Genomic DNA, 18469 nt, shown 5'->3' on the forward strand with positions numbered 1-18469 from the left:
AGAAAACTCCTACATGTGTTTAGTAGCAAGGAATCTTTCGTATGCATCATACCACCGCCTCTGATATACCAGTCCTGGTGCACTAGCAGGAACAAGAAATAGCCCAACAGGCCCACCGACGGAGATCGATCCCAAAACCGACAGCGCATCAAGCGAACGTTTCATACACACACAGACACACACCTACGTTTAAGTACTAGTATACATACGTAGATTCCGCTGCTGGTGGTACACTGGTAGGTGTATTTGTTGTCGATGTTGTAGTAGCTGACACTATTGGAGTTGCGATAGTTGTCAGGCTACTTGATTGAGTACCGACTGTGGTAGTACGTCCAGCTGAATAATATAGACGACATAATTATGTGAAGTTTGTATGTGAGCACTAAATAATAATGATGATGATGATGATGATAATAATAATAATAATAATAATAATAATAATAATAATGATGATGATGATGATGATGATGATGATGATGATGATGATGATGATGATAATAATAATAATAATAATAATAATAACAATAACAATAACAATAACGATGATGATGATGATTATGATAATAACAGGGGTGCACAAATCGGTTGTCTGCGCGCCCGGGACAATCAAAATATGTTGCGGGCAACCATTCTTTGTCAAACAGTTGCCCGACGGGCAACCAAGAAAATCATAAAACAAGTAAAATGAAAAACAAAATTTCACGACACTCGGACAGTCACGGGCAATTCAAAAGATCGAAACTGATAACTTGACTGACTGGCTATATAAATATGCACCCTAACGCTGCCATCCACTCAGCGTCCACCGTGCATGATTTTGACGAGTTCAATGCAGACAGATACGTTTCAGAATGGTGGCTATTAGCAAAGGGCACAAGACGTGAAAGGTCACAAACTACACCAACAACCATCCAGTTCTGAGCTAAACATTTGGCTAAGCCATTTTCTATCTTCCGATGTGAGCAATCGGTTACATAATCTATCCGACACCTAACATATCATAATAATACCAAATATTAACAGGGATCTCGCGACTGGTAACGAGAAGCGGTGTCATCAAGAATTCAGCATAACAATATTTGCTTATTTTAATAATCAGAGTTATTAATTTTAACGGCAACATGTATGAAAGAAAAGTTTGAAAAATCTGTAGCGTGCTATTTTAACTTTGTAAATTCTTTGAGCCAAAGTGATAAAAACGGACCAAAATTGCGTGTCAGTTTAATACACATGTTAGTTCAGGGCCAAAGACAAGTAGGCTATGGCCGGGTTCAGCTAGACCGAGCAAAACAAAAACGTCCGCTAAACTGGTTTATGCGCTTCACGTTAAACCCAATATCCACGTCGGGAACCAATCACATAGTTCGTGAACGTTAGGAAAACGTTCGTTGGCTGTTCTCAGTGTGCATATAGGTCACGCTTGACAGTCAGCCGAGACTGTTGCACGTGTCAAAAGACATTGTTGCGGACTTTAAACAATACGATTACACGCAAGTAAATCTTGATGTAAATTTGTGAGAGTAAAAAAACACGCCACCAAATAGTTGTTCACATCAATGAATACTTAATTGCTGTTTTGTTTGTTTATTTCCGTTGTCTTTGTTAATTTCGCACTCATGCATTTTGCGATCGCGGGAAAGAAACATGCAGTATTTATACAAATTGCGGTTAAACGTACACTGAATACAATTAGTTAAAAATAATCATGATATTTCTAAGATAAAATATTATATAAATTTGTTGACTGTGAGGTGACATCTCAAAAGTTAGCTAGATTTTAAAAAGGTAAATTTGAATTCATTATATTTTTAATCAAAACATTCGGACGTAAATGGATAGTTGTCATAATGTGATATCAGCATTCTTAGGCTATGTATTTTACAAGCTGAAATCAACAACAAGCATTTCACACGACGCGGAAATCAAGAAAATGGCGCAAATTACGAAATTGTTGGGGTGTGGAATAGATGGGTTATTTTAAAATACAATTAAAAGCAGTTCAAACCAAAATAAAGAGTTTTTCTTTTACAGAAATAATGAAGGAAGAAGAAGAGTACTGGCTCTCAGATGTTTATTAGAAATGGGGGGGGGGGGGGGGGGGGGGGTCTGCAGAGGGCATTGGCTTCCAACTCTGCATATCTCCCCTCACCCACTGAACAATCAAAGTAATATATTAACTGTCCCTACCCCCATTGCTGCCTTTGATTTTGATCGGGGATAATTTTGTTATTCAGATGTATTCCAGTTTGTACATAATTAGCCGAAAAAGATGCATTTTCATATTCATATATAAACATTCCCAGTCTGGAGCTCCGCGCGGTAAGACGTGTTTGTTTCGCTTGTGCACACTGCACGTGCTCGTGTGCTCGACTTGGGGGTCCTTCATTTCGTTGTTTTTGTCAGCGAAATGAAGTTTTCTACTGGGATGTATGCGGCCATTGGAACTGATTGAACGCTGGAACGCTTCTCGTTTCGACAGCCTGCACCACCAGGTTGGATTCTTTTTTAGCGAGATTCCTTGCCTCCACGTCATTTCTCCGTCTGACTGTCGACTTGGTTTTTTGGTGACTTGTATGACGGCCATTCTGCAGAAGGCCACGGTTGTTCGCGTTTAGTCTCTACATGTCCGAGCCTGTCCTAGCAGCACTGGAAGAGTGACCGCCCCACTCTAAGAAGAAATAGGAAGCGGGGTCGGCCCTTACTACTCTTTTTCTAGACTTTACTTTGTTTTATTGTGATACCATCTCGTATCCTCCGGAGTCGGGCCCGTCCGCACCACTATACCAACCCATGACGACTGCACTATACTCTAGTCTGATACGCTATCTCGTTCAGACGGATCCGGCTTCTCAAGATCTGCATTTCAGCACAGCACTACACCTTCAACCTCTATCGACTGTCAATCTAGGGGTTTTCTTGATGGGATGTAACCCATCTCGTCCCTTTAAGCTGTGCACCCAAACGGCCTTAACGAGGCCACTCGCGTGGACATATCGATCGGAGTTTAAACTTTTAGATCTGCGTTCAAAATTTTATGTCGAAATTACTTCTTTTTTTTAAATATTATTAAATAGTCCGATCCTCTCTTCTTTCTCTTATTTAATTTTGGACTGTCCTTCTAAAATGCTCCAAATTATATAAATATTCGGCCGAGCAGTCAATTCTTTTTTCATTTTTGGCTTGTAACCTTTTTATTTTTTAAATTTAATCTATTAACTTTATTAATTGCTATTTTCAAAATTCTGCCCATTTTTCCCCCCCCCCCCCCCTCCATCCCGAGTCAGGCAACCGATCTTATCGGAGGTCGGACTCGGGATGGGTGTGTTCGAAACCCTAGTGGTATATGGGCACTTTAAAATAGTTATCATCATCATCATATATAAATACTCTATACACTACTACACAAAACAATTTTGGCTAAAACATTTTCATTATGGCAAATAAAAATCCCATTTGGCTATTTTTTTGGCTACAGGTATTTCTAATCCTGGATGAGCCCGAGTTCATCACAGTATTACAACTCTGACTGCCCAAGCGAGATCGAACCACCTCTGTGGATCCATTCAGCTGATTAGTTTTTGTTTCGTTCCAACCAGTGCACAACAACTGGACAAAGGTATGTGCTTTCTCTGTCTGTGGGGAAAGTGCACATAAAAGATCCCTTTCTGCATTAGGAAAAATGTAGCGGATTTCCTCTGATGACTACGAGTCAGGATTACCACATGTTTGACATCCAATAGTCGATGAATAATTAATCGATGGGCTCCAGTGGTGTCGTTAAACAAAAGAAACGTTTTTTTCAGCCTAAGCGAAGATAAATAATTTTAAAAAAGAAATAAAATTAAACTGATAAGTAATGATAATAATAAAAACATTTTAAATGTCAGTTTCATTTTAATGACAGTTCAAAGTTAAATTCATAAAACTTTTTTATGAAATATGTGGGCAACCAAGAGATGATGTTGGGCAACCAGGCTTCAGCTACTGGTTGCCCACCGGGCAACTATCACAATTTCACATTTGTGCACCCCTGAATAATAATAACAATAACAATAACAATAATAATAATAATAATAATAATAATAATAATGATGATAATAAAATAATAATAAGAATAATAAAATTTTGTTTTCTTTAACGACACCACTAGAGCACATTGATTAATTAATCATCGGCTACTGGATGTCAAACATTTGGTAATTATAACTCATATAACCTAATGCAACAGACAGGAAAGCACATACCACGGCCCTGGTTGGAACGAAAGAAAAACTGGATTCAGTGAGGTGGTTTGATATTGCGATGCCAGCACGTCAGGCCAGCGCTCAACCGACTGATCTAATAATACTAATAATACTAATAATGATACTAATTTAAATTGTTCAAAGGTGACAACTCCACACCTACCTGGATATCATTATAAAGATAAACAAACGATATTAAAAAGCTCTAACCGATAATACCAACCGCCCCCACCCCCACCCCAACGTAATTAAAGGCGCAGATCCTACACGTAGTTCTAATCCGTAACAAAATGGGCACTAAGTTTATATAATTTACAAACCTGAATAAACCTGAATAAAGTGACAATAGAGTGAAAGAAGAGTCAGCGACGTTAAAACGGGACATATGCTTAAAAATAGACAAGAACTCGAGCCAATAAGTCGCTGCTTCTCAGACGCATGTCCGGTTTTGAAAATATGAAAACAAAAATTGAGTTGGGAGGGGGGGGGGGGGGGTATTAGAAACACCAGAATGACCAGAAACACTTCGGTTCTACGGAAATGGATAATGTAAATAATAAAATATAAGTAATATTTGATTTCAGTGATTATAAACGGCTCTAATAGTGGACAATATGTTGTAGTGTTTAAAAACTAGGGTCTGTCCCTTTAAAACATCTCACCTGATACACATTGTGGCACAAACAGCACACATATCCACAAACATACAGAATAAACCATATGTTTGGTAGATAAAGTATCCATCTTGTCTTCTTCTGTTGCGAAAGACAGTAAGACAAAATTAATACACACATACACGACATGTCACCAGATCTCCTTTTCGTTTACTTCCTTGTTGGAGCATGTCATAATAATATTCAGTGTGTCCACACACACACACACACACACACACACACAGAGAGAGAGAGAGAGAGAGAGAGAGAGAGAGAGAGAGAGAGAGAGACAGAGAGACAGAGAGAGAGAGAGAGAACACACATACACACACAACCACGCACACACACACACACACACACAACACACACACACAACACACACACACACATAACAAAGATACACACAACAAACACACAACACACAACACACACAACCACACACGCACACACACACACAACACACACAGACACACATACAACACACACACACAACACACACACATAACACACATACACACAACACACACACACACACAAACATCTAAATACACACACACACACACACACACACACACACATGCATGCATGGATAACACATAGAAAAACACACATATACACGTATACACACTGACGTAGCCAGGGTCTTATTTGGTGTGGGGGGATAACCCACACTATGTATGTATGTATGGTTTTATAAAATTTAATATAGTAAACAAAATAAAAAAATGTGTGATTGGTGTCATGGTCTCCGTGTCCGCCCCACCCCCTCTCGCTACGCCACTGTATACGCACGTGGACCAATGCACACATCAATATATACACAATGTAACTAATGCAGTTATTTACTGTTACCTGTGTATACAGCCATTATGCATAATTAATATATTACCGTAGTTACTCAATGTAATGTTCTCATAATGAACAGTATTTTATACTTAGAAACGAAGTCAACAAACACAGTTATTTACCTCTACGTTGTTATACAAGCCATTTGGTTTAATCATTGTTTCACGTAATGTAGCTGCCTAACTGTTTAAACGTTTTCTAATATATATGTATGAATCGATTTTATGTACACATCTTATATTGTTGCAAGATGTTTTTTTATGTAAAAGACAACGCAATTGACTGACCAGGAATAAACACTTCGGAACTCGGTTCATCTCTCTTTCATTTTTGTATTTAGGCTGGACCTCATTGCTCCCAGACTGCATTCCCCAAAGTAGTTCTACAGCAAAATAATAACCAAGGAAGATAATAGTCACGGTTATAAGTGGTGGAGATCAAACGATTCCGGCCAATGAACGGGGCCAGCCCAATAAACTATAGAGAGAGGCTTCGAGGTTTCCAAATAGACCCACCGACAACACCAATGCCAACACCGGCGTTATATCCAGCAATAATCATACAGCCATCATCAACAACAGCTACAACTACTACTCAGATCACGCCATCTTCTTCTATGTCAATGACTAGTGATTCAGCTATCAATTCCCTACCAGTACTAACAGCACAAACGGCTACTCCCATAATGGCCCATGTAACATTGAACAAAGTTTTGGGAAGCCAGAATATGTCGACTTGGTGGAATGATTTCACAGGACTAATTGCTTTAAACGGTTACTCAAATGAACGAGCGTGTCTGTTGCTGCCATTCTATTTAGAGGGAACAGCCAAGATGTGGCATCAGGACTTAACAGAAGAAACAAAGAAAAGCCTGCCACTCCTGATACAAGCCTTTGAGAACCGGTTCAAACAAAGTTCGGCTTTCCAGTTGGCACTTCTTTCCATGGCAGACAAAACAACTGAGACCGTGGAGGACTACATAACACGAGTCCAAACAGCTACACAACATCAAAACTTACCAAAAGAGGATGTAGTAGCAATAGCTGTAAACGGCCTTCAGGAGACTCTTCGACAGTGGGTCTACAATAAAGAGCCCACAACGCTTGAAGAGGTTAGACATTTTGCACATGTAGCTAACCAATCCACTACAATGAGGCAGCTGCCCAATGCGGCTAAATTGGAAGAAAAGGTGGGCCACCTGTCGACATTGGTGGAAGCCTTACTAACTAACAAAGGTAATGAGGTCAACCGACTACAGCACGAGGCCATACCGCAAAAGGACATGCCACCACCTCGGGCATCTAGCCAAAGACGTTTTGTGCCACAATTTCCAGCCCCAAGGAACAAACTTTACCACGAGAATCAGGAGCCTGCATACCAAGCAGTATTTCAACCAGCATACCAACCAAGATTCCAGCCACAAAACCGGCGAGCCCACCAGAACACGCCGATGTCGGCTCCATTACGGCAGCCAACCAGACAGCACTAACACCCTCTACCACCCCAACTACGACAGCGCTGTAAAGGATGTGGTGAGTATTGCCCTAATCGATTTGTTTGTCCACATGCCAACACAATTTGTACATTTTGTTCATATAGAGGTCACCATGAATCAGTATGCATTAAACGCTACAATAGCCATACCAGATAGGAATTCGCGCCTGATAGGCAGAGAGAATCTGATGTCAGGCACAAACCAGAATACGTTTCACTTGTAGCTCCCTTAACAAAAAACACACTTCAAGTTAAGGTGGGTCAAGTTAAAACGAAGATTTTTTTGATGCCTCTGTGCTTGCCAGCATTTCGGGCGTTTACCAAAGCCATTTCAATAGATGTGCCTGACTTTCACATTTATTCACACAATTTCACCACTATGCTCGCGCAAGACACACAAGATCATCTCAGTCTAAAACGTATGGTAGAGAGCGCGAAACAAGATAGAACAATATTTAAGACATTAACGGAACCCCTTCTGGACGGTCAAATTAACATAAGCCCTAACTGGCCACACACAAACGCTATTGTTGCTATAGTAAGTTCAGTACTTTCGGTTTTGTCTATCTTGCTGGTGATATGGATGTTTTTCAAGCTCCGTACACTGTGTGCGGCCCTCCTCTTAGTAACTAGGTCAGTGCCTTGCAAAACTATAGAATTACCTTCCTTTCACTACCATGCACCCTCTACGCCACAACCCGACTCATTTTTAATAACAAATCTTACTGACTACCACATCTCTATTATGTTTGGAATAATATCAATCTTAATTATTGCCCTCATCGTTATATTAATTGTAAGGCAACGCCAGGCACACAAACATTGCATAATGGTGGCAATAACATCAGGTCCAGTATGTATCACTATTCCTATAATATCCCTGTCACTGTGTCCTTCTTATTGGTTAATCCAACCCCTTAACTATATAGACAACCTACAAATCTCTGGATATTTCTTCCTCTCACTAACTGTTAACTGGCCCGGATTTCTTATAACCAACAAGCTTACAAACAAATCACTTGCCCTTCCTACACGAATACGAATTTCATTCCTCACAGCTAGGAAGCTACATTGTCTCTTCCAGCAACCATTTACTGCTTATGTATTACTGGTTCATCACGGGTCTTTTTTAAGGTTCTGGGACCAGATTCGTCAGGGAAACCATTTTAATTCATAGTACAAAAAAGTGTTGGCACGTGGCATGGGGCAATACTCGTGAATTATTAGTGCAGACTTTGTATTGAAAATGTATGTAAATATATGTATGTATGTTATTATGTTATTAAACATTAAAACTTGTTTTCCTTTTGAGTACAAAAGCTACATGATGCCCGAGGGTACTGTCATAGTCGGGAAAAACGCCTCGCTTGAACATGCCATAAGCGGATTAAAATAAAACATATTTAACTCTAGCAACGTAAGTTATAATCGCCAAAGTCGTCAAGTTACAATCCATCCAATCTAACAACAGACATATAATTATTTAAAATTGTGACAGTTCGACTGCAATTAACGGGTGCCTTCGGACTGGCGGCGCAAGAGACAAAAGATGTCTTGGGTCGAGTAGATTGATTACGGCAATAATCCTGACAATAAATAAAATACCTAAGTACATCAATACGTAACGATATGAGCTAGCTCCAATTAATGGGTATGCGCCGATTAAGGACCGCTGTAGACAAAAGATGTCTTATCCCGAGTAAATTGATTACGGCAATAATCTTGACAATAATTAAAATACCTAAATACATTAATACGTAACGATATGAGCCGAGTGCTATAAAATAACGCACAGACCAGTGTCCAGTTACAACGCACTTGACTGACCAGGAATAAACACTTCAGAACTCGGCTCATCTCTCTTTCATTTTTGTATTTAGGTAAGTACCTTTAAACTATGTTTGTTATAAAATGTTTATTACATGTATTGATTACCTTAGTGCATACCGGTATCTACTATACAATATATCTATGTGCCATCCAATTGCATACGATGTTATTACGTACATTTGCTATCTACATGAATCTATACATTCGGATATATTTAATGCACATATGAATAATGTTAAATTACATATTTGGTAGAAATGTGAATGTCTGTTTATTATATGTATTACGTGCATGTACCTAACTAGCTGATCAATGTAGGCGAAATTATATAAGTGTAAATAATGTCAAATACCAAAAAGGTAAACACGTTCGACACACAAGATATATATATATATATATATATATATATATATATATATATATATATATATATATAGTACGCTACTGCGATGATCAATTTATATATCAGTACTACATGGAATTAGCGCCACAGTAACTCCCGTAAAATGCTATGTATTACATGTCGTTGGCGCCACAGGAAAACGCGTAATATGTACTTTATTGATCATTATTACAAATCGTTAGTGACTAACATGTACATTCGGGAGTAAACGCAATATGCATTGAAACAATATATACACAATGTAACTAATGCAGTTATTTACTGTTACCTGTGTATACAGCCATTATGCATAATTAATATATTACCGTAGTTACTCGATGTAATGTTCTCATAATGAACAGTATTTTATACTTAGAAACGAAGTCAACAAACACAGTTATTTACCTCTACGTTGTTATACAAGCCATTTGGTTTAATCATTCTTTCACGTAATGTAGTTGCCTAACTGTTTAAACGTTTTAATACGTTTTCTAATATATATGTATGAATCGATTTTATGTACACATCTTATATTGTTGCAAGATGTTTTTTTATGTAAAAGACAACGCAATTGACTGACCAGGAATAAACACTTCGGAACTCGGCTCATCTCTCTTTCATTTTTGTATTTAGGCTGGACCTCATTGCTCCCAGACTGCATTCCCCTAAGTAGTTATACAGCAAAATAATAACCAAGGAAGATAATAGTCACGGTTATAGTACTTTCGAGTGATTCACCTTCAAAATATCTGCCTGAACTCTGAACTACTTCCTGGTATCGTATTGACGTTTCCAGGAAAACCAGGTCACTGTGTGCACTTTCTGTTTACGCTGTGAACGAAAAGAGGTCTTTACAATATGACTTACGGTGTAAAAGTCGGGGGAGGCACATACGTTCGCTGACAGTTATTTGAACTTATTTGCCTTAGAGTTAAATAAATATAATTATGATAATACATTTCTATCGCTGGGGGCGAGATTGCGGTATTTAGCTCAGTCGGCTGAGTGTTCGCTTGAGGTGCTTACGTCACAGGATCGAACCACCTCCATTCAGCTGATTTTTGTTTGGATGTTTTTGTTTTCTTTTTCTCTTTCTCGTTCCAATCAGTGCACCATGACTGGACAAAGGTCGTGGTATGTGTTTTTCTGTCTGTGGGAAATTCATATGAAATAACCCTTGCTGTATTACGGAACATATAGTGGGTTTCCACGTGTCAGAATTGCCAAATCTTTCACATCCAATAGCCAATGATTAATTAATCAATGTGCTCCAGTGGTGTCTTTAAAAAAAAAAAAAAAATTAACATTCTTTCGCCGATAATGTTAACAGTTTTTAATAAAACTGACAAAAGCAGCACATCAACACACCCACACAGTGCACCAATAAAAAGTGAGGCAACACATTTATCCTACCTGTAAGATAATAGGGGTGGGGAGGGGGATTGAGGGCGGGCCATGTGATATGTAAGATATTTAATGACTGCTTAATTAAATGGTTTGCTATCAATGTAAGATGATATTTTTTTTAGGCGACTAATATTAAACATCATATACATTTTCTTGTTTTCAATACCTGTGTCTGTGTGTGCAATGCGTGTCCGACCGTGGGCTAATGTTTGTAGCAGTGCTTTTTCATTTTACTTCGTTATATTTTGATTTGTACGTAAGAAATTATTGGAAGGGAAAATCTGGTTTGACCTGCTGCAAACATTAGGACGATCATAATAAATATCTTGTTTATACATATTCTGATATTCTAAACAATAGTATATCTTTAATATGTAATTTTAGTTATCATAATGGCCCGACTGTCGTACACATGTTACAACGACAGCAAACGCAGGGCACTCATTTTTCTTGGAATCGCAGTTCCATTAAATTTTGTTATTGGTAAACTGTACAGGTTTTAACTTTTATACTGCATTTACAACTGTATACTAATTAAAACTACATATATATATATATATATATATATATATATATATATATATATATATATATATATATATATATATATATATATGTATGTATGTGTGTGTGTGTGTGTGTGTGTGTGTGTGTGTGTGTGTGTGTGTGTGTGTGTGTGTGTGTGTGTGTGTGTGAAAAATATGCTCATGTTTCTTGGAATCGCAGTTCCATTAAATTTTGATACTGGCAAACTGTACAGGTTTCAACGTTTATACTGCATTACAACTGTGTACTAATTAACCCCCCCCCCCCCACACACACACACACGCACACACACACACACACACCACCCACACAAAACAAAAAAAAACATCGCACACACACACCAACACAGACACACGCACACACACACACACACACACACACACACACACTGCATTCAGTGAAATGTTTATAGGTGAATAGGTGCATAGGCAAGAAAGAGAGAGAGAGAAGATAGGGGCACACACACACTCACACACACACTCGCACACACGCACACACACACACACACACACACACACACACACAAACACACACAAACATACACAATAGCGAAGACTTTGAGACCTAAAACTCACACGCCAGCTGAACGATCAACCCACTTTACTCATTGTAACAGTTTACAGGCCATTATGACCTACTGTTTGCTTGTTATCAGTTGTTTGGGGTTATGCATTAGTGAGAAATAAGCTTGTGAATGACACGCTGAAACACGTTTTGCGGTTACATCCCTCAGTGATAATGTATTTATAGGTGTTAATAGACCACATCAATTCATATTGCCGATAATATTAACGTTTAATAATAAAACTGATACAAGCAGCGTATCAACACACCCAGGAAGTACAGCAATAACAATGTGGCACCTCACATCTAAGGTACCTGCAGGGAAATGGAGGGTCACATACCATTTAAATGTTTTAATTAATGGTTTTAATAGCAACCGTCATTTAGCTGAACATTGCAGTTCCATTTTTTGGGGTACCCCGCATTAGTTTCAACCGCGTGTGTATACTGCATAACAATTGTATAACAAATACAAGTGTATTTATTTATTATCAATAGATAACAGTATTTGCACAAGTAATCAATGTCATATATTCCTACCAATCACACCCACAGCTGTTTTCACTCCGTTAATATTTGAGGGTGCAACTCGAACTTTGACATGGAAATCTCTTCTTTGGTACCATGCAGCCTATAAGTAAGACTATAACCAATCACAGGACTTGTGTTGTTAACTTCTCTATCAAAAGTTCGATACACCTCGAACTTTGACACAACCGGAAGTTATTTGGTTTAGTACTACCGTATGCGTAGCCAAATGAACCAGCCTCACTGGTGTCGCAGCCCAGCTATTTACCGTAAGGCTGGTAGGTACCGTGTTCGGTTCCAGGTAGGGGTTCCCACTTTGAGTATTCTTCCATGATTCAGTGAATATGTTGACGAGCACTACACCCACTTCTCTGTCACTAACCACTCTGAACTGACAGCTGGTAGGTACCGAGTTCGTGTACAGGTAGGGGCTCTCACCTTGAGTAGGTGTCCATGATTCAGTGGATATGTCGACGAGCACTACACTGACTTCCCTGTCACTAACAACTAACGACGAACGGCTCGGAACTGACAGCTGGTAGGTACCGAGTTCGTATCCAGGTGCCATGTCATATGTAAGACATTTAATGGATGCTTAATTACTGTAAATGGTTTGCTATCATTGTAAGATATCTTTTCAGATGACCAATATTAAACATCATATATATTGTCTTATTTACAATGCCAATGTCTGTATATCCAATGTGTGCCCGACCGTGTGCGAATTTGTTTTTTAGCAGTACGTTTTCATTTTACTTTGATAGATTTGGGGAAATCTGGTTTGGCCTACTGCAAACATTAGGACGACCATAACAAACACATTGTTTATACATATTCTGTTATTGCAAAAAATAATATATCTTTAGTATATATTTTTGTTATCACAAAGGCCCGACTGTTCATACGATACAATGACAGCAAACACAGGACAGTCTGCTTTGAACAATACCCTCATGTTTTTTGTAACCGCAGTTCCATTCGTTACTGGTACACAGCACTGGTTTTAACTTTTATACTGCATTACCACTGTATACTAATTAAAGACTACATTTTATATTTATTTGCAATAACGTTCAAGTTATTAATTGCTTTAAGTCTGTGCAATATATCAACAATACATGATACGGGATATGTACCTGTTCATGTAGTATAGTGACATAGTATAAACTAAATAAATAAATTAAATAAGTAAGTAACTAATTAAGTAAGTAAGTAAATAAATAAATAATATATAAAAATAAAACAAAAAACCCACACAACAAAATTGCAGCAAACATGAAACTTTATTTTTTATTTCATATATTTTATTGTTTTATTATTATTATTAAATTGTTGTATTGTCCCAGATCACAAACATAGCAGTGTCAGAGATGAGAGCCCCAAATCACTTCTGTACATATAATAAATATACAACACATATATTCATACACAAATACGTGCACACGTACCCGGATGTCCTCAGATACATACACATATGTACATACATAGATTCACACATACATATATTCAAAAAGGCAACATTGTAAGTGGATACAAGAGTAGTAAATATACATACATGTAATTGGTTTAATCTGGGATATTATAAAGAGAAGAGAGAGGATACGAAAGAGGAGAAAGGGGTAGAAGACGAGATAAGGTTATATGTGAGGCGTATGTATCTTTTCCTTGTTTTCTGCTATCTTCGAACAAGCCATAGACAAGAACAAACTTAAACTAACATCATATATTTTATTTAATCGTTATCATTGAATAAATTAGCCCATGGAGCCCATTGTGTATTAAACATTTCGTATTTGCAATTTTTATATAAAATAAATCTTTCTATTTCAAACTTTTGCTTCAACAGATTTTTAACAACTTTGATTTCTAAATTCTTTTTTTTTGTATCTTAGTTCCATAAACATGATATTTTATATGAATAATTAACCAGTTAAGGAAGTTAGATGTTTCGTTATTAATAATACCAAATATGGCATTATTTTTATTGAAATTAATTATAATACCAGTCTGAATCAATATCCAGTTTTGTACTGCAACCCATAAGTTGTGAACCTTATTGCATTCGAGAAATAGATGTTGTATGGTTTCTGGATGGTTGTTACACAAGCTACACATATTTGACTCAACATAGTGAATAATATATAAGAAAGTGTTCGTAGCTAAGATTCGGTGAACTAGTCTATATTGAAACCATATTAATGTTGAATCCTGAGTGCTCTGAAAAGGAAGTAAATAATATTCTGTCCATTCACTTAATGAAAAGATAACACCTTGATTTGTGTATTTAGCTTGCGATTTTGGAGTTATGGATTTAGAGTTTAATAAGTTGTACATATCCTTACATCCTCTTTGTCTTTTTAATAAAATATTAAGTTTAAATGGAAGAATTGGGTTGCTAACCATTTTAAATCTGTTATCTTTTAAATCATCTAAACTATATATGTACGTTTTTACTGCATTTGTTAACGAAGCATAGCAAACATGAAACTTACCTTGATATAGCTGAACTTGAAAACTGTCGAGCAGATTTTACAAAATGCCTCTACTGTTTGTTTGCCTTGCCATGGTAGAACCGAACACTGTACATGATTACGCTCGTCTGTGTTCAATAGCACGAAACGTGACATTATACTACACACTCGATGAAGCTATTATATACAATAAACCGGTACAGCGAGTTCTGTATCCGACGAAAATAGCCACTAAAGCACAATAATTTCCACTCGCTTCATGTGTGCATAATTATGTCTGTGTGTGCGTGTGTGTGTATGCGTGTTTCGTTGTGTGTGTGCGTGTATATGTGTTCGTATGTGTGTATATATGCATATGTGTATGTGTGCGTGTATATGCGAGTGTATATATATATATATATATATATATATATATATATATGTGTGTGTGTGTGTGTGTGTGTGTGTGTGTGTGCCTGTGTGCCTATGAATCTGTGTGTGTGTGTGTGTGTGTGTGTGTGTGTGTGCGTGCGATAAAGACAAAAACTGTGGAAATTGTGGAGATTCAACGATACGACAATTGCATCTCGTGAAAGCGCTCTATAAAACCTTTAGAGCACATTGATATATAAATCATTGCTATTGGATGTCAGACAGTGGTAATTCTGACGTCTAGTGTTAGCGAGGAAACCCGCTACATGTTTCCATTGATACTTACTTACTTAATCCCCTTCGTGCTATGAAGCGCATAAGGCTGTAACCAGAGATCGCCACTGCTACCTGTCTTTTGCCAGCTTCTCTAGCAGCCCCCAGCTCAGACTGTCCTCCTTCATGTTTTTTCGGTCTTCCTCGTTTCCCTTTTGCCAGGAGGGGTCCAATGGAGTGCCACTCTTGGTAGAGCTGTTTGAGGAATTCTGATAACATGGCCAATCCAGCGCCATCTGCGGCGCTCGATCTCCGATAACAATGACTCTGTGGAGGTTTGTTTCTGGAGTTTTTCATTGGCTATGATGTTGGGCCAGACGATATTCAGAATCCTGCAAAGGCACCGATTTTGAAAGACCTGCAACTTCTGACCGATGGTCTTTGCCATTTTCTAGGATTCTGCTCCATACAGTAGAGTGCTTAAGACAGTGCTTTTAAAAAGGCGTATCTTTGTCTTCAAACTAATCTTGCTTGTTTTCCAGATGTTTCGGAGTGATGCAAAGGTTTGGCTTGCCTTGGATATTCTTGAGTGGATTTCTGCTTCACTGTTTTCATCGGTTGTCATCTCAGAGCCAAGGTAGGTGAAGTCATCAACTTCTGCAACTTTGTCACCATGAAGGATGATGAATTCGCTGGTGTTCATTCTGATGAGTTTAGTCTTAGGAATGTTGATCTTAAGTCCAATCTTCTCTGCAGTGGTTGCTAGGTCTCGTGTTTTGGCCTGTATGTCTATATGACGGTGAGAAAGTAAACAGATGTCGTCTGCGAAATCCAGATCTTCGAGCATGCTTGTGAACGTCCACTGGAACCCTCTTCTTCCTGATTGTTCCACATTCTTCATGATCCAGTCCATCCCAATTATGAACAAGAATGTTTTACCCCAGTGTTTATATTGGAAAGGTCACTGAGAAGGTTCCCAATTATAACTTGAGAACAGAAATCTGTATATGACAGCCTGATGATGTTAACAAGTTTGGAGGGTATGCCACAGTGTCTGAGTATCCGCCAGAGCAATTCCCTGTGAATACTGTCAAAGCCTTTTTCAAAGTCGATGAAGTTGACATATACTGGTCAGTTCCACTCCTTGCTCTGTTCCAGGATCTGTCTCAAGGTGAAGATGTGATCTCTGCAAGACATTCCTTTCCGATATCCAGCTTGTTCTTGACGCCTATCATTTTCTAATGCAGTGGTTAGGCGGCTATGCATGATTTTGTTGAAGACCTTGCTGGTGTGTTACAACAATGTAATTCCTCTCCACTTGCTACAGTTGGTAAGATATCCTTTCTTTGGCAATTTGACTAGTATGCCGGTTTTCCAATTTGCGTTTCCATTGATAGCAACGGATTTTTTACATGCACCATCTCACAGACAAGATAGTACATGCCACGGCATTTGATATATCAGTCATGGTGCACTGGCTGAAACGAGAAATAACCCAATAGACCCACCGACGCGTATCGATCTTAGACCGGCCGCGCACAAGCCGAGCACTTTACCATTGGGCTACGCTTTGGCCTTTCTACTTATGTATAATTAAATATGAATGTGATAGATTAATCCGCTATCTAACTGATCTGGGTAGATTTCCATTTAGTATATACTTAAAACTGTATTATTATTATTGTTGTTAATAGATGTGAACAAGTTTACTTGAGTATTTCAAAAGAGTGGATTTTACAGTACCTATCCATTGAAGGTACTTGGACATCATCCACCGAAGGTACTTGGACATCATCCACCGAAGGTGCTTGAACATCATCCACCTAGGGTACTTGGACATCATCCACCGAGGATACTTGTCCTTTTATATGGTATATTGCATTATATATTTGTTGGCTATAGGTATTCCAACTAAATAAACATCTTCTTATGTAAACACTGACAATTAAATATGATCAGGGTATATCCTCACTTCATTGTGAATTTGTTTTTGTTTTTTTAAATTAAATGTGAATAAGCTTACTATATATTTAGTATCGTTGTTACGGGTAGCATTCGGAAAAGGAGACACTTATGAATTGATGTTGTGACATGGCGCATGGTGGGAACAGTAGAACACTTCATAGCGTGCTATAGTCTATAGAAAATGACTAGTTATCGACGTAAATATCGACTTCATCTTGAGAACGTATCGAATTGATCATGTGGAAGTATCGACATGATCCTGTGATTGCTACGATTGCTGAGACAGTTCGGAATGCTGCTGTCGTACGTGCAGTACCCATCCACACCAATCACAGTTCTTCTTTTATACCTTTAGAAACAAACAAAACAAACACAAACTACCAATTTAATTACCGACATAAAAAACAACAAAAAACTGGTACACCTTTGACACTTTGACAATATGCTTCTCTTAAAGTAGTGACTCAATAATAATGATGATGATGATGATGATGATGATAACAATAATAATAATAATAATAATAATAATAATAATAATAAATGATAATAATAAAAAACATTTACATTTATATACTATCTATTCACTCGGTGATTGTACATAAAAATAGTTAATATAACAAATACTGTATTTCTTTATTAGAGTTGGCCACACTTTAATAAGGAGAGTGATGCTACCAAGATTACTTGTAACAGCAAACAAATAAGTAATTTTATTTTAGTAAATTAAATCATAACGAAGGAGGATGGCTCCATGCATGTTAGTAGCAGAATAAAGTAAAGAAAAATTAAGTTTGTTTTGTTTAACGACACCACTTTAGCACATTGATGTATTAATCATCGGCTACTGGTTGTCAAACGTTTGGTAATTTTGACATATATTCTTAGAGAGGAAATCAGCTATATTTTTCCTTTAGT

General features: G+C 37.8%; 1 long non-coding RNA gene across 1 annotated transcript; it reads right to left on the reverse strand.

The window, feature by feature from the left end:
• Nucleotides 1-207: 207 nt before the first annotated feature.
• LOC121391352 lies at nucleotides 208-15089 on the reverse strand. The gene is made up of 3 exons (XR_005960361.1): nucleotides 14987-15089; nucleotides 4907-4999; nucleotides 208-336 (listed from the first exon to the last, which is right to left on the reverse strand). It is a non-coding gene; the product is annotated as an uncharacterized LOC121391352 (long non-coding RNA).
• Between the last annotated feature and the right edge of the window lie 3380 nt (nucleotides 15090-18469).

The sequence above is a fragment of the Gigantopelta aegis genome, unplaced genomic scaffold (assembly GCF_016097555.1).
Source record: "Gigantopelta aegis isolate Gae_Host unplaced genomic scaffold, Gae_host_genome ctg2186_pilon_pilon:::debris, whole genome shotgun sequence".
Taxonomy (NCBI): domain Eukaryota; kingdom Metazoa; phylum Mollusca; class Gastropoda; order Neomphalida; family Peltospiridae; genus Gigantopelta; species Gigantopelta aegis.